Source organism: Spinacia oleracea, chromosome 3 (assembly GCF_020520425.1).
Source record: "Spinacia oleracea cultivar Varoflay chromosome 3, BTI_SOV_V1, whole genome shotgun sequence".
NCBI classification, from domain to species: domain Eukaryota; kingdom Viridiplantae; phylum Streptophyta; class Magnoliopsida; order Caryophyllales; family Amaranthaceae; genus Spinacia; species Spinacia oleracea.
Window position 1 is genome coordinate 87,700,849 of NC_079489.1, and position 21,016 is coordinate 87,721,864.

Here is a 21,016-nt window from a genome sequence, read left to right on the forward strand (position 1 = left end):
ACTGAACTTAATGCTCCTGAACTGAACTGAACTGAACTGAACTGAATTGAATGCTCCTGAACTGAACTGAACTGAACTGAACTGAACTGCCAAATAAGTCCCGAAACTGAAATTAAGCCAAAAAGAACAGGGCCTTAAGCTCAAAAGTTATACATGCATGAAAGGTGTAATGAGGTTCGGTAAAAAGGAAAAGTTGAGAAGAAGGAGTTTCTATAGATCCTGCTAAGATTCAAGCTATGAGTGAGTGACCTACTCCAAAGAACGTATCTGATATCTGAAGTTTCCTAGGCCTAGCTGACTATTATAGGAGGTTTGCGAGAGACTTTTCGAAGATAGCAAGACCAATGACCAATATATCTAATGAAAAAGGAATCAAAATTTGAGTAAAGTGAGAAATGTGTGAAAACTTTCAAGATTTTAAAAGAGCGATTAACCTCCGCACCGTGTTGTGTCAGTTGAAACCTTATGAGACTAATTACCCTGCCCATGATCTAGAGCTAGCTGCTATTGTATTCTCTTTGAAGATTTGGAGAAATTACCTTATGGGGCAACTTGTAAGATCCTTAACGACCATAATAGTCTGAAATTTTGGCAAAAAGGTCCAATTGAATCTTGGGGACAATGTTGAAAATGAGTACTGCTTTCCACCCTGCAACTGATAGTCACATTGAGAGGACTAACCAAACAATGGTAGCTATGTTGAGAGCATGTGTTATTGACTTTAAGGGTAGTTGGGAAAACCATCTAGATGTGATTGAATTTTCGTGCAACAATAGTTATCATGTGAGCATTAAGATGGCACATTTTGAGGCATTGTTTGAAAAGAAGTGCAGAAGCCCCACTTGCTTGAATGATTTTAGCAAAAATATAGTATTCGGGGCAGTATTCGTTGAATGAAAAATACCCAAAGTTATTCCCTGAGATGAGTTACGAGGGCGTAACTCGTTTTCTTTAAGGGGGGTAGAATGCAATAGAAATTCGCGCTTTTTACCTATTTTTATGGTATTTTTATGCTTATTCACTACTACAAAAATAGCCTAAGAAACCGGGCAAAACAAGGCAAAGAAACCTCACTTTATACGGTGCCTAGGTAGTAGGTCTCTTAGCATAAGAGACTGGAGTTTTGGCCTGGTTTCTTTGATTTATCTAAGAAACCGATTTTGGCAGAAAACTGGTTTCTTAGATCATTTCCTGTGAATTTAAATACAAAGAAAAAGAGATCGAATTGAGGAAATATGCGGTTCCTTTGATTTTTTTTAAAGAGACTGTATTTTAAGATATACGGTTTCTTTGATGCTCCTCTATTATAAACGTGCAATCTAAGAAACCAGATTTATTAAATATCTGGCTTTTTTGATTTTTTTTTTTATTATTAATTTTTAAATGGCTGGTACAACCAATAAATTAGTGACACATAATATATTTTCAAATTACATGGTACCTATTAGATTCCATCCAATATCCAAATTGGTTCAATTTAATGGTAAAAATCCATTAACTCTATATTATATATATGCATAAAAATACTCCAAACCGACCAATGTACCTTCTTGTTCTCCAAACCAATAAATTAAATAAAACTAGTGTAATATATAACATTCTCCAAACTCCAATCACAAGCTTAAATCCAAAAGAATACTTCAAATGTATGAACTTGCTATGAGATTCGCAAAACATTTGTTAGAAAGTGTCAATATGCACTAGCTACAAAGATCATTCATGATCAACGTCCAAAATATCATTTTCTTCATCTTCACCAATCTATCATTGAAAACTTGTTTTTGCTTGAAAAATATGTAACCAAAGTATCCCGTGTCTCGTCAATCATCGCTTGAGAATAAGTGGCAGGAACTTGAGGAAATACTGCATACAAGACATAAAAACGATTAGAATAGGTATATGTTAAAGGATATAAAGCCGAATGGAAGTTGAAATTTGTTATGGTGTCTAGAACTGTTTTTTATTGGATTTGTTATCTGCCCTAATAAAAAATCTGCTTTAAAGTTGAAGCGGAATGGAGAAACAACCACCTTCACTATTAAACAAGACAACCCAACTCACCATGATCATAACGCTCTCATGGAAGAACCATTTGGAAGCAAAGACCCAAAATATATCATAAAAGAACGCACAACTGAGAAGAACTGTGCCAACCTGTCAGAATTAACAAGTTGCTGTGAATTAGCATAGATAACAGACCAAAAATAGTAGATTAATGGCATAAAAGAGAGATTAAGGGAGGAAGAAAGATGATTAGTGGAGAACAAGTAAGGAGATGACTTATTAACGCTAATCAAGTGACTAATCACCAATTACAGCCTTGCTAATCTTTCGAGAGGAATAGAATTCTCCCAAGCTACAAACTTCTGATTACTTTCCATAATACTCAACATACTCTCCCCCTCTAATAAGCTCTCTATATGTAGTATTTCTTCCGTAACTAACCCGCTAACTTATTCCCCAAGACAACTATAGTCCCGTACTAACTTATAAGGATACTTCCTAAAGAACCACTCTCCTTAATAATGATTTGTAGCAGAAGTATACAGTTATAAACAGCTAGCAGATGGCAAACAACAAGATTGTGACTCTTGTCTAACTTAAAGGTTCTTACAACAGTTTCAGTAAACTTCAACCTGTTCTTGCTCTCATTAAAATTTCAGCTGTAATCAAAGATGAGACGTATATGTACTTATTTATCCATTAGGCGTCTCACTAGTTGGAGGACTCAAAACCAGTAATAAGCTAACAAAGATCAACTGTTCCACAAAGCAAGAACCCGGAACAACAACCTGACTACATCAATTTAGTTTTGCGTCTCATTTTGTTTTTGCAGGGGAATTTTGATGTAGGGTTGGAAACATCAACGGATGGAATTTAACTGTCAATGGAAAGGACCATGCTTATTCACTGGTTTTTTAATATACAAAAAATGACCCTATTCGGCCATATTGGATTTCAGGATTTATACTCTTGTTTCTTGGTTGCATATTGGATTGCAAGTAACTCCGTTGTAGTATAAAGGTGGTTAAACTTCAATGTGTTGCAGCATTTAACTGTATTTGTTTCTAAGTAATTTTGCAGATATTACATATTTAAGCACATGGGGAATATTTTAAATACCAAGACCAATCTCGGGATCTATCAAATAAGTCTTCAAGACATTTCTCGACAATGGACTAAAGATCATACATGTGATGAGATTCACTAATTGACCAACAAATTCAGACAATGGCTGAATGCTCAGCATAAGAGAGACGCAAAATAAGACAAAAAACTTTAAAATTAAAGTATGAGAGATGAAGTACCTCAGTAGCATAGACCTGCCAGCACAAAACACTGCTAGACCAGCACCAGCAGCACCACCAGCAGCAGATGAATGAGATGAGTTGGTAGCAGGAACAGAGGAGAGTACAATAGGTAGAGGCTATGCAACTTATAGGGTAGTTTCTCTGGGATGACCTGCTAATTAGCTAGAGCTGGAATCTTAGTCTGAAAATAAATGAACATGGATTAAGGACTACGGAGTAGTAAAGTAATATGAAGTATAAAGAATATTACAAGAAAACTCCTGTGAGTCTGATAAGGTTTTCTAGCCATCACAGAATAAGATCCAAATTACAATGCTACAAAGACGTTGTACTGATCCTCGGACTCAAAAACAACAGAGAAAATGCAGACTTTACGGTAAACAATGTGCATTGGCCTGTAACATGTTCACTCTACTGGTAACTTCTAACACCAGAAGTAACGGCATGGATCTGTAATCTTTAAACTTGCTGCAAGAAACTTGTACACACGGGATAACACATTAAAAGCTGCACTATATGTAACCTGTATATTTACTTCAGTTTTCTAACCGCTTTGATATCCAGTCTAAATTCTAGACTAGGCTTTTAATGAAGACACCAGACATATGTGTTAGGTTATGATACATATGACAATTCATAAATCATGCGGAAAAACCATTTAGCCAGGAATACATATTATTTACACATAATCATATAGCATAGTTTAGATGCATACTCTTTGTTGCGTGCCTTCCCTAGCTGCGCCCGAACCGAACAAGAACAAGTCTTTAGGACTCCAAGTGTCGTCCCTCCGTAGATAGTCCACAGCACGTCCGGATCCGCCTTAAGATTGACCAACTAGAATCGCCCTTAAGGTACTAAAGATTTTCGGCACTTATAGTCAAGAAATGTGTCTGAATTTTCTCTCAAAAACTCACTTTGAATACTTGAATAATCTCTGAAAATATGTGACCCTAGGCACCTATTTATAGAGTTATGGAAAGGGTTTTGGAATCCTATTAGGATACTAATTTATTTAATTATAACCCTACTAGGACTCTAATTAAATAATCATTATCTAATAGTTTTAGGATTTAATCACACTTCTAATCCTGATTGCTTCAGGATTCCCGCACAAGCATTGCACGAGCAACGTACACCCGCGCAAGCCTTGCGGCCCACGCTAGGCGCACAGCGCTCGACCCACTGCTGTGCTCCCGCGCGCGCGCCCAAGGCCTTGGCTGGGCCTGGCCTTGCGCTGGGCCTGGTCGAGGCTTGGCGTGTGATGGTGCGCGTTGGCTCGCTGGGCGACGGCCTGGCTTCGTGCTGGGCCTTCGTCTAGCGGGCCTCGTCCGATGCTAATTCGTACGATACGCTTCCGATTAAATTCCCGATTCCGGAATTCATTTCCGATACGAACAATATTTAATATTTCCGATTCCGGAATCAATTTCCGTTTCGAACAAATATTTAATATTTCCGTTTCCGGAATTATTTTCCGATTCCGATAATATTTCCGATTCTGACAATATTTCCGTTTCCGGCAATATTTCCGATTCTGGCAATATTTCCATTTCCGATAATATTTTCCGATACGTACGATGTTTCCGTTTCCGGCAACATCTACGACTTGGATAATATTTATATTTCCGATACGATCCATATTTCCGTTTCCGGCAATATCATCGTTTCCGGAGTATTCATTTCTTGCCTGTGACGATCTCAGCTCCCACTGAAACCAAGATCCGTCGATTCCGAATATCCATAGATGGAGTATTTAATGCCATTAAATACTTGATCCGTTTACGTACTATTTGTGTGACCCTACGGGTTCAGTCAAGAGTAAGCTGTGGATTAATATCATTAATTCCACTTGAACTGAAGCGGCCTCTAGCTAGGCATTCAGCTCACTTGATCTCACTGAATTATCAACTTGTTAATTAATACTGAACCGCATTTATTAGACTTAACATAGAATGCATACTTGGACCAAGGGCATTATTTCCTTCAGTCTCCCACTTGTCCTTAGGGACAAGTGTGCATTTCCTAATTCCTTTGTCGCTCGATGCTTGCTCTTGATCATAAGGTAAGCGTTGTCATCCTTATTATGTCCAGAGGTGTTTCTCGGTTTCAGAGTTCAACTGATCAAATAAACAGATAATCATAGCCTATGATTCATCCGAGCACGGCCATGCATTTCACAGTTTCTAGCTCTCCGAGTGGCCTTGTACAACTTTTAAGCATCTCATCCCGATTTATGGGAGGACAATCCCAATCTTGCGATCTTGAGATTAGACTTCGTTTGATAGGTGATTACCTGAGCGTTGCCTTTATAGCCTCCTTTTACGGTGCGACGGTTGGTCAACGTCAAAGCAACCAGTTCTCAAACAAGTAATCTCAAATCACTCAGGTATTGAGGATTTAGTGTCTAATAATTTTAATGAAATTTACTTATGACAGATTTTCATCTCTTACAGTAAAGTTTCATAGGTCTTGTCCGATACTAGTCTTCCCAAAGTAAGTATCTATGCAAATGATTATGACATTGCCATGTCCACATAGTTCAAGAAACAGAACTACTAGTCATTTTGCATTCTAATCGTCTAACGTTTTCTATGCGTCCAATTTTATAGAAAACTCCGACCAGGGACCATTTTCAACCTTTGACATTCAAGTTCACTTGATAGACATTTCTTAGTCACAGGACTGGTCCTGACAGTCTATCTTGAATATATCGTCAAATTGAAGGGACTCATCATTTAATACTAAACCAAGATTAAATGGAATATGAAAATTCATTTCATATATGATAAATGTTCAACCCCAATGTTTTACCACCATGGGCCTCAAACCCATCTTCTAAAACAGTTCATGGAATTCAAAGCTATGCTTGATTTCCAGTGCTACAACGTGAGTGTTGCTTCTCACTTGTTGCATAGGTTTAGTTATCACGCTTTGCCAATCTTAACATCATTTTCATCGAATGTTCTTCGAGATATGATGATAAGAACTTTTGAGTGTGTTTATTTTGTGATCTATTCCTTCTAGCTACAAGAGTAGTTCTGCGCATTTTGCAATGAAGAACCATCAAGTCAGAAGACATATGATCTACCCAAGTTCGGTGAAGAACTCTTTAACATAAACAAACAACCCTGTTTTATTGCTTCTTAGGCAATGAGTACTTTTACTTCAACTGTTTAGGTTGCTAGTGATGCTTTGTTTGGATTTACTTATCCAAGCAGTTCACAGATATGTGGAAGACTTTCCAGTTGTATCTTAGAACATAGAAATTAATATTTAATTTCCCACGCAACAACTCATGGTCTCCAATCCATGTTGCCATTTCAAAACACGATGCTCTATAGCTCGTCCTTATCAATGGTTAACTCCAAAGGGATCTTGCTTGATCCTTTGCCAGTGTTTATGCATGTAGCATCAAAGTTTTAGCATATCTTTATTTCCTTGAATCAAGAACTATTCCTATGTACCTTTTCAAGTACCATAAGTATTCTTGATCTCAATCTAGTTGATCTTCACTTAGATCAATAGAGATTGGTATATGTTCGTCATGCCCAAAGTCATACGATACATTTTTGGCGATCCTCATATTATATCATACATGATAAATTCTTTTGCAGAATAATTACCAATTGAATTCTATTCATGTAACTTTAGCTTATCTAGTTTCAGTAGATACTAAATTCAGCTAAATTCTTTGACATATAATATAAGTTAAGAATCTAATTTAGACTCTTTGATGTTTAACTTAGTAAATGCTTATACATAGTTCAAACATCCTTTACTTAGATTTATTCACATGGGTCGAATATCTCCAATGGAGACTTTCGTGTTTGATTTAGTAAATGCCATTACTTAATCCAAAACAATATCATAAGATCTTTGTAAATAGATCTTAATACCCAGTATGTACTAAGTTCCGCCATGGTCCATCATTGATGAATAATCTCAAATCTAAGTCATTAGCATTTGAATGTTATTTCTCAATAGAGAGATATGTGTGTGATACACATAGGACCAATTAAGTTTTACGTACTCCCACTAAACTTCTTATATGTCTATAAGAATCCTGTATATTTTATGAAACTAAAATGCTTATTAGCTTCACTTAAAATACAGTTCCAATTCCCAATTGCTTGCTTAAATCTGTACTTAGATTTTATAAGCTAGCTTTCCTTTTCAAGCATTTATTTGGATCCACAAATTCTATGACATACCATGTACATATTATATTCCAACATTTGATTGAGGAATACGTTTTGTCATCCAATTGCCATATGTACCAATATGCAATCATTGCTTGAATTATAGACTTAAGCATTACGATTTTGCATGAGGTTTCAACACAATCCATGCCATGAATTTGCTTTTAACCTTTAGCAACTAATCTAGCTTTGTGTGTAAACACAATTCCATGTTTGATGGTTTTTATCCTTAAAACAAACTTGCAACCAATAGGTGTGAAACTATTCTTGCAAATCAACAAAATTTCAATTTTGTCATCAAAACACTGAGTATGTTTTATGGCCTTTAACCAATTAAACATATAGTCTATATATGGCCTCTAACCATTTTAGGGAATCTGGGTTTCGTCATAGCTTTCTTACAAGTCACTTCTTTTAGTTTGACTGCAAGTTGTAGGTTTCTTTACTATCTAATAGAAGAATTGCATAGTTTCAGTGACTTGAATTCTATGCCTACTTGGGTATAGAACATCAAACAATAGAATATCAACAGGCACTTTGAGAGTCCTTTGAATATTCTATTCTCCTTGAAGCACTTGTAAAGTCTTCTAAGAGATGTCTATTCTTAAAAAGCCACTTCTAAAGTCCTTAAAGAATACGTGTTCGGATTTTCTAAAGAACTTCGAAAAGCCTCCAGATTGTCCGTTTATGTTTGTTGTTCGCCTCGAAGACTTTCGAGGTCTATTTTCTCCCACTTGTCATTTTGGAAACGAATCTCCAAAAGGACATTATTTCGAGCAAACAAACATTATGTTCTCAAAAATTCGTGGTAGAAACAATACCCTTGTGTCTCATTTGAATAAATCACAATGAAACATATATCTATACTTGGGCCTTAGTTTGTCGAATGACAAACACTAAGCTCCCACTGAGTCTTGCAACTCTTCTAGATATATTTTATGAAAAGTTATTCTGAAATTACTTTTCAATAGCTTTGACGAATTTGGTTTAGTTTGGTGGTAGTTGAGCATTTTGTTTTAGAAATTATAGGAAAAGTCTTTATGATTCATCATTGATCGAATCAAGTACTAATTGACTTCGATCATTCCAACGTAGATATTCCATATCTTATGGAGCTAGATTGTGAAATTACAACACACAATCATTGATGATCATATTTGGTCTCAAGTAATCATCAACATGATCTAACCTAGATCTTTATGATTTCTTGCCAAGTGGATTTTATACTTCTGAATCTTGGAACTACCCAAACAGATTCAACTTATATCACATTTGAGTCAATAAACCTATATTCACTCAAATCCATGTGAAATAATAAAGTCATAAAATCTTTCTTTAGCTTTGAACTCTATCGTCTAGGCGTTCTAACAATAGTTCATATCTTTTGTTACTTTCAACAAGTAAGACTAGCTTGTCTTAAGTTGATCTAGAAATCAACCAACTTTCAAAAGTCCATTACAATAGAGCTTGTGAATGTTAACTTGTTGATATGGTCTAAGCAACAATGCCAAAGATTAGTGGAACTCAAATCAAGGGGTTGATTTGAACCTAGTAAAGTTTTTATTTAAAGAGTTGTTTGTTTTAATCAAGCATATTGACTCAAACCGTAAATGACCATTTCATTCAAATAAACAAACAAACATTGTTTTTGTTTTTCTTGAATGTGAGTCTTTCTGTGTTTGAAAACAGAAATTTAGGTATGTTGATTATGGAACAAAATAGCCATTAAGTTCCAGCCTTTGAAAGGACTTAAAACAAACTAGATTACCCTACAACTAATGTAGCATTGCCATGCTTCATTTCCCACTTGTAGGTCATTAGTGTATCCTAGCTTCTATTGTTTGAGTTATTACCGAAGTAAGAACCTCAAGCGGTATATGATACCAAGGAAGTTTGATTGCTAGGTTACTTCTCTTTAAACATAAACTTATAGGTAGAAACGGAATCGTAAATTCCTTTCATATGTTCCTTTGTTTTCCTATTTCTTGTACCCTTTCTCATAGTCTTAAGAATTGAATTCTTTAGTGTTTGACTTTTATACTTTGTTAGACATGTCCAATGTCACCAACAAGGTTCTTTCCATTTAATTTATGTTGAACATTCTGTTTCAACTAGATGATCTTACCAGAAGCTTCTAAAGTTCTTTAAGCATCGATCTATTCGAATGTCTAGGGACTAGACTCATTCGAGAATTAAATGGACAAAGATATTAGGTTGTTAACCATTGGTAAAGCTGAGCGTTTTAAGCTCAATGCTTTATAATCTCAAAACTACATTGTATTTTGAATTCACAAGCACCAATTGGTTTGCCATTCGATTTTGATATTCGAAAACAACCATAAAAGTCGCTAAAAGAAACGTACATTTTAAATTGCTCACTTTCTCATTTCCGTGAATCGTTCTTGGATTCACTACCAATCGAGGAAATTTACTGTTACCTTTCTAAAAGGATTTATTGCAGTGCAAGATATTTAATTATAAACAATAATTAAAACATACATTGAAGCATGCAAAGTCTAAACATTTATCATGAATAATAACTTGAAAATCAAAGCAATCATGCAATTTCAACAAGTTATTAGCATTTTATTCGAATTTATTGTTCCGGCAGGTGTGAATAAAATGATTCCAAGATCCTAAAATCATTGAAGAACTAAGCACAGTTTGTCGACTTAATCCTAAAACATCTTAGGTAAGCAAAAGCCTTTTGCTAATAGTCTAGAAACTATTCTTGGTTGATAGGTACGTCTAAGAACTTATTAGGTAAACCTATCGATTTTGCCACGACATAAAAGGACTCCTTACTTATATCGTTGAGTTTTACCAAAACTAACATGTACTCACAATTATTTGTGTACCTTGCCCCTTTAGGACCAATAAGTAACACCTCGCTGAGCGAAAACTATTACTAGATTGATGTAAAGGATATCCAAGCAAGTGTATATTTTGGCATGGCACCTTTTAACTCAATTTTTAAGTTTGGAACTTAAGGCTCTTACTATGTTGGTTAGATTTTAAGTGAACTAAAATCCTTAATCATGCAACATAATCAAGCCACAATCTCATGCATAATTAAGACATATTTAAAGCAATAAATAACTTAAAGCATGCATAAGATAAATGTGATCTAGTATGGCCCGACTTCATCTTGAAGCTTTAACTTCAAAGTCCGTCTTGAAAATCTCCGTGGGAGGCACTATTTTCTTCAAATAGGATAAGCTATAATTAAAACTAATTACAACTATTTGATGGTACGCAGACCATATTTGAATTGAAAAACAACTTTGGTACTTTTAGACCAATTACATTCAAATTAATGGTTCGCAGACCATATTTTCTATCCTATTTGGGCCATACTAGTCACTTCATAACCTGCAAAACAGTACATATACAATATATACCATTCATCCATTCATTATCATGAATGGCCCACATAGCTGGTTAGTATAACATATTATGCATCACGTAAACATTTGCAGCAATTAATCAAGGGCACCAATAATCTACCAATTATTCAGTCCTTATTAATTCTAATCAAGTTGTTTTAACCTTAAGGATTTGTAGACCTAATCAAGAGTTTATGACTAAAAGCGCTCCCACTTAAACCAATAAATTCATATGCTTTACTAATTTTAAACATAAAAATGTATTTCAAGTCTAACCGGAAACATACAAATTTAATTAAAATTTAAAGCTCATATAAATTTATAATTGAATCCAAAAGTTTAATTTAATTTCAGTCGTATTTAAATTAATTCATGATTTTAATTTTAGTAAAATAATTAGAATAAATAAAATTTATTATAATTACAATATTCAAAATTAAAATCCAAGAAAATAATTTAAATTATTAATTTTAAAATTAATTAAAATTACGTGAACTGAAAATTTCAAATTAAACATTCAAAACGATCTAATCGTAATGCAAACACCCTACGCATCGCACGCCCATGGGCCACATGCACACAGCCATCGCTGGCCATGTGCGCGCAGCCCATGCGCTCGTCGCATAGCTACTGCATCTTCCATCGCAAGCCATCGCACAAGTGGTGCTCACTGCGCGCGCGCCAGCGCTCGATGCACGCGAGCCATCGCTCGCTGTGCGCGCTCGCCAGCGCTCGCTGCGCGCGCTCCAGCGCTCGATGCACGCGAGCCATCGCTCGCTGTGCGCGAGCATTTGCTTGCTGCGCGCGATCAGCGCTGGGCGCAGCGCTCGTGGCACGCGAGCTTGCGCTCGCTGCGCGCGAGGCTGCGCGCGCTTGCGCGAGGCAGTGCGCGTTGTGGCGCAGCTCGCTTGCTGCCCACACGCGACTTCCATGCCTTGCCTTCGCCCATGCCCATTCATCCATAGCTCGTGGCCCACGACACAAGCCAGGGCTGCTGCCTTGTGCTCGTGCACCATGCCCCTGCTCATTGCATTCGTGCCGCACGGGCGACGAGCTCCCTTGCTCGTCGTCGCATGCCCGCACTATACAACACCCCTTAAGGGTAACACGAAGCGTCCATTGCTTTGTGCGTGCAAGTTATATGAACGAATCGCATAAAAATTTAAAATTTATATTTAAAATTAATGACAAATTAATAAATAATATTAATTTCATAATTTTAGGGCGAAAAATCGAAAATTTATTATTCAATTGATTTCCGATTATCATGGATTCAAGCCTAGGTCATAAAAATTTAAAATTTATCATAAATTTACAATTTTTATGGTGGTTTTTAATCATAGGTTTCTAATTAAATTATAATTAATTATGAAAATCAAATTAATTCTAAATTATTCTAATTTTCAACAAATTAATCATAATTACAAATTAGATTGCATAATTGACAAGGCTAGGCATTCAAACTTGTTAAACATATACAGTAGGTTAATAAAAAATTCAAGATTTATCAACAAGAATCGCAAATATTTAATTTAACATCTTAAATTTACGAAATTTTGCATTCGAAAAACTAAAACCTTCGAAAAGTCATAGTTAGGCTTCGAATTTGAGAATTCTGGGTTCGGCAGAAAAGTACTTTTTTTGTCAAAATTTTAGAATGCCTTTTACATGCGGAATTGACACAAAAATCACTCGATTTGGATGAGTAACGAAGAAACTGCCGAAAAACTGCGTACGTATAATTAAATAAACGCAATTTGCAATTAATTAACAATTACGAAAATTAATCACCCCTTTTAATTCTTGCAAATTCGTAATATTTAACCATGTTCATGCAATTTAGATTATGAAAATAATAAGAGGCTCGTGATACCACTGTAAGTTATGATACATATGACAATTCATAAATCATGCGGAAAAACCATTTAGCCAGGAATACATATTATTTACACATAATCATATAGCATAGTTTAGATGCATACTCTTTGTTGCGTGCCTTCCCTAGCTGCGCCCGAACCGAACAAGAACAAGTCTTTAGGACTCCAAGTGTCGTCCCTCCGTAGATAGTCCACAGCACGTCCGGATCCGCCTTAAGATTGACCAACTAGAATCGCCCTTAAGGTACTAAAGATTTTCGGCACTTATAGTCAAGAAATGTGTCTGAATTTTCTCTCAAAAACTCACTTTGAATACTTGAATAATCTCTGAAAATATGTGACCATAGGCACCTATTTATAGAGTTATGGAAAGGGTTTTGGAATCCTATTAGGATACTAATTTATTTAATTATAACCCTACTAGGACTCTAATTAAATAATCATTATCTAATAGTTTTAGGATTTAATCACACTTCGAATCCTGATTGCTTCAGGATTCCCGCACAAGCATTGCACGAGCACCGTACACCCGCGCAAGCCTTGCGGCCCACGCTAGGCGCATAGCGCTCGGCCCACTGCTGTGCTCCCGCGCGCGCGCCCAAGGCCTTGGCTGGGCCTGGCCTTGCGCTGGGCCTGGTCGAGGCTTGGCGTGTGATGGTGCGCGTTGGCTCGCTGGGCGACGGCCTGGCTTCGTGCTGGGCCTTCGTCTAGCGGGCCTCGTCCGATGCTAATTCGTACGACACGCTTCCGATTAAATTCCCGATTCCGGAATTCATTTCCGATACGAACAATATTTAATATTTTCGATTCCGGAATCAATTTCCGTTTCGAACAAATATTTAATATTTCCGTTTCCGGAATTATTTTCCGATTCCGATAATATTTCCGATTCTGACAATATTTCCGTTTCCGGCAATATTTCCGATTCTGGCAATATTTCCATTTCCGATAATATTTTCCGATACGTACCATGTTTCCGTTTCCGGCAACATCTACGACTTGGATAATATTTATATTTCCGATACGATCCATATTTCCGTTTCCGGCAATATCATCGTTTCCGGAGTATTCATTTCTTGCCTGTGACGATCTCAGCTCCCACTGAAACCAAGATCCGTCGATTCCGAATATCCATAGATGGAGTATTTAATGCCATTAAATACTTGATCCGTTTACGTACTATTTGTGTGACCCTACGGGTTCAGTCAAGAGTAAGCTGTGGATTAATATCATTAATTCCACTTGAACTGAAGCGGCCTCTAGCTAGGCATTCAGCTCACTTGATCTCACTGAATTATCAACTTGTTAATTAATACTGAACCGCATTTATTAGACTTAACATAGAATGCATACTTGGACCAAGGGCATTATTTCCTTCAATATGGTAGTAATCTGCATATTGGCTGAAGTCATCCATATAAACTCTCCACTTATATTTTCTGTCTAACAGTCATTTAAGGCATAAAAGAAACAAATAAGTGCCAGTAAAAAAAGACTAAGTGAATGTTGCTAAGCCACAGAAACATACCTTGAAAGTGCCACATTAATCTGCACCAGCTACTTTCGTTTCCTCAGTCCTTGAAAGTAATGACAAGTAACCACAAGGCACCTATCAGTAGATACTACAATAACAAACAAAAATTCATGTTATTCAAACAGCCTGACACACGAAGATCAATCATACACAGATTAAGATATGTCGCAAACCTGTAATAATATAAAACTAGTGAAAACATTGCCAGTTCAAGCTCAACCAAGATACACTTCACATGACATAAAGCAGACAAAACAACTTCAATAACTTGCTAATATAACTCTCATGAAACTGAGCGCAATTAAAGATCAATCATTCAGTGTCAAACAATTCAACGATTGAAGTATTTATAATCATTTAGTTCATAGGCACGTAGCAGCTCAGTCAATCATTATGTACATAAGAACAAATTAAAGAAACCGGACATCGATTTCATTCCTTTAAGAGGTACCAACTCCAAAAGAATCTTGCAGTAAAATGCAATTTAATTAGAAGAAGCAGAATAAAACTAAAGCTAATACACAAAACAACAAAGTAATCAATCCAAAAAATTTACCCAAATAAGAAGATTGATAAACAATGAGCCAGAATATAAGTGTAAACCTTTAAGGGGATCCTGCTCAAATAACACACACCCCTTGTATCCGCCTTTTGAGCTTCCTTCATCAAAATCTAGAACCAGATCAGACGCCTACATAAAATTAACCAAATTAATCCACATTTCCAAAAAATATAGAACTGCATTATATTCCATGGTATCAATACAAGTAGAAAATTACAATTTGTTTAGTACATAGCTTAAAGTTACAAGAAACAACGATAGACAAGAACTTAACTCAATAATAATCGAATCATATATGATATATGTATGCCAGTGTACAAAATTTCATCTCTCAGAGGCAATTCACCAAAGAAATTGAAGTAAAAAACCGGGTAAGATGTCGGCAATTTTTGGTTGTTATTTAACAAATTAGAATCTATAAAACTTAAAACTTCAAATTACTATCATTTACAAGCCTACAAGCCAAAGATTATATTTGTAGTTTAATCAAGAGCAAACAAAAACAATTCAAACCTTAAGATTGATACAGAGAACTCTGTACAATTCATATTTCAGGTATATGTTGAAACTAGGAAGAAAGAGATAATCCAGAACACAAAATGGGCAATGATTGAAGGGAAGATGGATACAAGTACCAACTTAAGTAATTACACAGATGAGAATACTGGTGTAGACACCTACTGTGAGGGGATCGAAAAAGCGCGAGGCTAATGCGTGACCTCGTCCCTCGTGGGTGTGACGATTCTTTTTATTCAATCAAGTGTAATTGGATTTCCTGTGAGTATACACCCAATTGACTAGTAATATAGGAGTCGCCATTCAGTTTTTAACGACAATGAGAAAAACTGACAAAACCCGGTTATCGTGACATAAAGGGAGTGCAATTATGTTTGACCACGACGGCCGTAGGTTCCCTTATGATCCCTGGTGTGGGGATCTCTCAACATACACCCGCAAGGTAGAGATTGAGGGTTCGGGGGACTGTAACTACCGAGAGGAGTACTTCGCTCGTCGATAACTCCAGAGGCAGGATATCCTTACTAGCTCAGCATAAATAATTGAAGGGACATGCGTTAACTATTAAACTAATCTGAGTTGATTTTAGCAATATGCAACATATAATACTAGATCGATCGCGATTATCTGATTTAGATTGCATTAAGGGACCTAGCATGATAATCCTGTTAGGTTATGATATATATGATATTACATAAATCATGCGGAAACAACCATTAACCCAGGAATACATATTTTACACATAATCATATAGCATAATTTAGATGCATACTCTTTGTTGCGTGCCTTCCCTAGCTGCGCCCGAACCGAACAAGAACAAGTCTTTAGGACTCCAAGTGTCGTCCCTCCGTAGATAGTCCACAGCACGTCCGGATCCGCCTTAAGATTGACCAACTAGAATCGCCCTTAAGGTACTAGAATTTTCGGCACTATTGAGCAAGGAATGTGGCTGAATTTTTCTCTCAAAACTCACTTTGAATACTTGAATTAATCTCTTAAAATATGTGACCCTAGGCACGTATTTATAGAGTTATGGAAAGGGAATTGTAATCCTAGTAGGACACGAATTAATTAAACTTAGAATCCTACAAGAACTCTATTTAATTAATTTATCTTTTTAGGAATAGGAATTTAATCATATACTAACTCTAATAGTTTTAGGAATCATGCATGAACACAAACTCACACACACACACGGCAGCCACAAGGGCCGCCTATGCGCGTGCGTGCGAGCAGCAGCCCACGCAGCGAGGCCCACGCAGCCGTGGCCTTGGCGCGCGCTGGGCCTGCCTTGCGGTAGGCCTGGGCGCTGCCTTGGCTGGGCTTGTGGCGCGCGTTTGGCTTGCTGGGCGATGGCCCGACTTCGTGCTGGGCCTTCGTCCGGCAGGCCTCGTCCGATGCTAATTCGTACGATACGCTTCCGATTAAATTCCCGGTTCCGGAATTCATTTCCGATACGAACAATATTTAATATTTCCGATTCCGGAATCAATTTCCGTTTCGAACAAATATTTAATATTTCCGTTTCCGGAATTATTTTCCGATTCCGATAATATTTCCGATTCTGAGAATATTTCCGTTTCCGGCAATATTTCCGATTCTGGCAATATTTCCATTTCCGATAATATTTTCCGATACGTACCATGTTTCCATTTCCGGCAACATCTACGACTTGGATAATATTTATATTTCCGATACGATCCATATTTCCGTTTCCGGCAATATCATCGTTTCCGGAGTATTCATTTCTTGCTTGTGAAGATCTCAGCTCCCACTGAAACCAAGATCCGTCGATTCCGAATATCCATAGATAGAGTATCTAATGCCATTAAATACTTGATCCGTTTACGTACTATTTGTGTGACCCTACGGGTTCAGTCAAGAGTAAGCTGTGGATTAATATCATTAATTCCACTTGAACTGAAGCGGCCTCTAGCTAGGCATTCAGCTCACTTGATCTCACTGAATTATTAACTTGTTAATTAATACTGAACCGCATTTATTAGACTTAACATAGAATGCATACTTGGACCAAGGGCATTATTTCCTTCAGTCTCCCACTTGTCCTTAGGGACAAGTGTGCATTTCCTAATTCCTTTGTCGCTCGATGCTTGCTCTTGAACATAAGGTAAGAGTTGTCATCCTTATTATGTCCAGAGGTGTTCCTCGGTTTCAGAGTTCAACTGATCAAATAAACAGATAATCATAGCCTATGATTCATCCGAGCACGACCATGCATTTCACAGTTTCTAGCTCTCCGAGTGGCCTTGTACAACTTTTAAGCATCTCATCCCGATTTATGGGAGGACAATCCCAATCTTGCGATCTTGAGATTAGACTTCGTTTGATAGGTGATTACCTGAGCGTTGCCTTTATAGCCTCCTTTTACGGTGCGACGGTTGGTCAACGTCAAAGCAACCAGTTCTCAAACAAGTAATCTCAAATCACTCAGGTATTGAGGATTTAGTGTCTAATAATTTAATGAAATTTACTTATGACAGACTTTCATCTCTTACAGTAAAGTTTCATAGGTCTTGTTCGATACTAGTCTTCCCAAAGTAAGTATCTATGCAAATGGTTATGACATTGCCATGTCCACATAGTTCAAGAAACAGAACTACTAGTCATCTTGCATTCTAATCGTCTAACGTTTTCTATGCGTCCAATTTTATAGAAAACTCCGACTAGGGACCATTTTCAACCTTTGACATTCAAGTTCACTTGATAGACATTTCTTAGTCACAGGACTAGTCCTGACAGTCTATCTTGAATATATCGTCAAATTGAAGGGACTCATCATTTAATAAACCACAAATTAAATGGAAAAATGAATTCTTTTCATTTATTGTGAATGATTAACCAATAATGTTTTACAAAGATTTAAACTCTAAAACTTTAAAACATTAAACAGAGACATCAAAGCCATTCTCCAATATGCTTGATTCCCATAGCTGCAGTGTGCGAGTTGTGCTTCGCCTGCGGCAGAGGTTTAGTTAATGGATCTGATATGTTGTCATCAGTTCCAATTTTGCTTATCTCGACTTCTTTTCTTTCAACGAACCCTCGTAGAAGGTGAAATCTACGAAGTACATGCTTGACTCTCTGGTGGTGTCTAGGCTCTTTTGCCTGTGCAATAGCTCCGTTATTGTCACAATACAGGGCTATTGGTCCTTTAATGGAGGGGACTACACCAAGTTCACCTATGAACTTCCTTAGCCATATAGCTTCCTTTGCTGCTTCATGTGCAGCAATGTACTCCGCTTCAGTTGTAGAATCCGCAATGGTGCTTTGCTTAGCACTTTTCCAGCTTACTGCTCCTCCGTTGAGGCAGAAGACAAACCCAGACTGTGATCTGAAATCATCTTTGTCGGTTTGGAAACTTGCGTCCGTATAGCCTTTAACAATTAATTCATCATCTCCACCATAGACCAGGAAGTCATCTTTGTGCCTTTTCAGGTACTTCAGAATGTTCTTGGCAGCAGTCCAATGCGCCTCTCCTGGGTCTGACTGGTATCTGCTCGTAGCACTCAGTGCGTACGCAACATCCGGGCGTGTACATATCATAGCATACATTATTGAACCAATCAATGATGCATATGGAATCCCATTCATTCGTCTACGCTCATCAAGTGTTTTTGGGCACTGAGTCTTGCTTAGAGTCATTCCATGAGACATGGGTAGGTAGCCTCGCTTGGAGTCTGCCATCTTGAACCTATCAAGCACCTTATTGATATAAGTGCTTTGACTAAGTCCAATCATCTTTTTAGATCTATCTCTGTAAATCTTGATGCCCAATATGTACTGTGCTTCTCCTAGATCCTTCATCGAAAAACATTTCCCAAGCCAAATCTTGACAGAGTTCAACATAGGAATGTCATTTCCGATAAGTAATATGTCATCGACATATAATACTAGGAAAGCAATTTTGCTCCCACTGACCTTCTTGTATACACAAGATTCGTCTGCGTTCTTGATGAAACCAAAGTCACTGACTGCTTCATCAAAACGTATATTCCAGCTCCTGGATGCCTGCTTCAATCCGTAGATTGATTTCTTTAGCTTGCATACCTTTTTAGCATTCTTTGGATCCTCAAAACCTTCAGGCTGTGTCATAAACACAGTTTCTGTTAAAACGCCGTTTAAGAAAGCAGTTTTGACATCCATCTGCCATATTTCGTAATCGTAATATGCAGCGATTGCTAACATTATCCGAATAGACTTTAGCATTGCAACTGGTGAAAAGGTTTCATCGTAATCCACACCGTGGACTTGCCTGTAACCTTTTGCTACCAATCTAGCTTTGAAAACTTCAAGTTTCCTATCCTTGTCCTTTTTCAGTTTGAAAACCCATTTGCTTCCAATGGCTTGGTAGCCATCTGGCAAATCGACCAAATCCCATAATTGGTTTTCAGACATGGAGTCTAATTCAGATTGCATGGCTTCTTGCCATTGCTTGGAGCTAGGGCTCGTCATAGCTTGTTTGTAAGTCGCAGGTTCATCACTTTCAAGTAATAGAACGTCATAGCTCTCGTTCGTCAAAATACCTAAGTACCTTTCCGGTTGAGATCTATATCTTTGCGATCTACGCGGGGTAACATTTCTAGATTGACCATGATTCTCACCAGATTCTTCTAAAGATCTCTGAGTTTCATCCTGAATGTCATCTTGAGCATTCTCTAGAGTTTGTTGTTCGACTCGAATTTCTTCGAGGTCTACTTTTCTCCCACTTGTCATTTTGGAAATGTGATCTTTCTCCAAAAAGACACCATCTCGAGCAACAAACACTTTGTTCTCAGATGTATTGTAGAAGTAATACCCCTTTGTTTCCTTTGGATAGCCCACAAGGATACATTTGTCAGATTTTGGATGAAGTTTGTCTGAAATTAATCGTTTGACGTATACTTCACATCCCCAAATCTTAAGAAAAGACACATTTGGAGGCTTTCCAAACCATAATTCGTATGGAGTCTTTTCGACAGCTTTAGACGGAGCTCTATTTATAGTGAGTGCAGCTGTATTTAGTGCATGTCCCCAAAATTCTAATGGAAGTTCGGCCTGACCCATCATTGACCTGACCATGTCTAGCAAGGTTCTGTTCCTCCGTTCCGACACACCGTTCCATTGTGGTGTTCCAGGAGGAGTCAATTCTGATAGAATTCCACATTCTTTCAGATGGTCATCAAATTCATAGCTCAGATATTCACCGCCTCTATCAGTCCGCAGTGCCTTAAGCTTCTTGCCTAATTGATTCTCTACTTCACTCTGAAATTCCTTGAATTTGTCAAAGGATTCAGACTTATGCTTCATTAGGTAGACATAACCATACCTACTGAAGTCATCAGTGAAAGTGATAAAGTAGCTGAAACCACCTCTAACATTTGTACTCATTGGTCCACATACATCCGTATGGATTAAACCCAATAGTTCATTTGCTCTTTCTCCAACTTTAGAGAAAGGTTGCTTTGTCATTTTGCCAAGTAAACATGATTCGCATTTACCATAATCCTCTAAGTCAAATGGTTCTAGAATTCCTTCCTTTTGAAGTCTTTCTAAGCGTTTCAAGTTTATATGGCCTAATCGACAATGCCACAGATAGGTGAGATCTGAATCATCCTTTTTGGCCTTTTT

The 21,016-nt window shown here is 37.3% G+C and overlaps 1 long non-coding RNA gene across 2 annotated transcripts in view; it reads right to left on the reverse strand.

The window, feature by feature from the left end:
• Positions 1 to 1,532: 1,532 nt before the first annotated feature.
• The window catches only part of LOC110777561 (uncharacterized), a 54,583-nt gene continuing 35,099 nt past the window's right edge, over positions 1,533 to 21,016 (reverse strand). Inside the window, exons 1-6 of one of the 2 annotated variants that reach the window (XR_008929541.1) lie at positions 15,386 to 15,452; positions 14,914 to 15,001; positions 14,305 to 14,398; positions 3,309 to 3,492; positions 2,062 to 2,154; positions 1,533 to 1,863 (exon numbers count right to left, since the gene is read on the reverse strand). This is a non-coding gene — a long non-coding RNA (uncharacterized lncRNA). Of the gene's footprint in view, positions 1,864 to 2,061; positions 2,155 to 3,308; positions 3,493 to 14,304; positions 14,399 to 14,913; positions 15,002 to 15,385; positions 15,453 to 21,016 lie in introns of those variants that run through there. The other variant, XR_008929540.1, reaches the window with a different exon arrangement.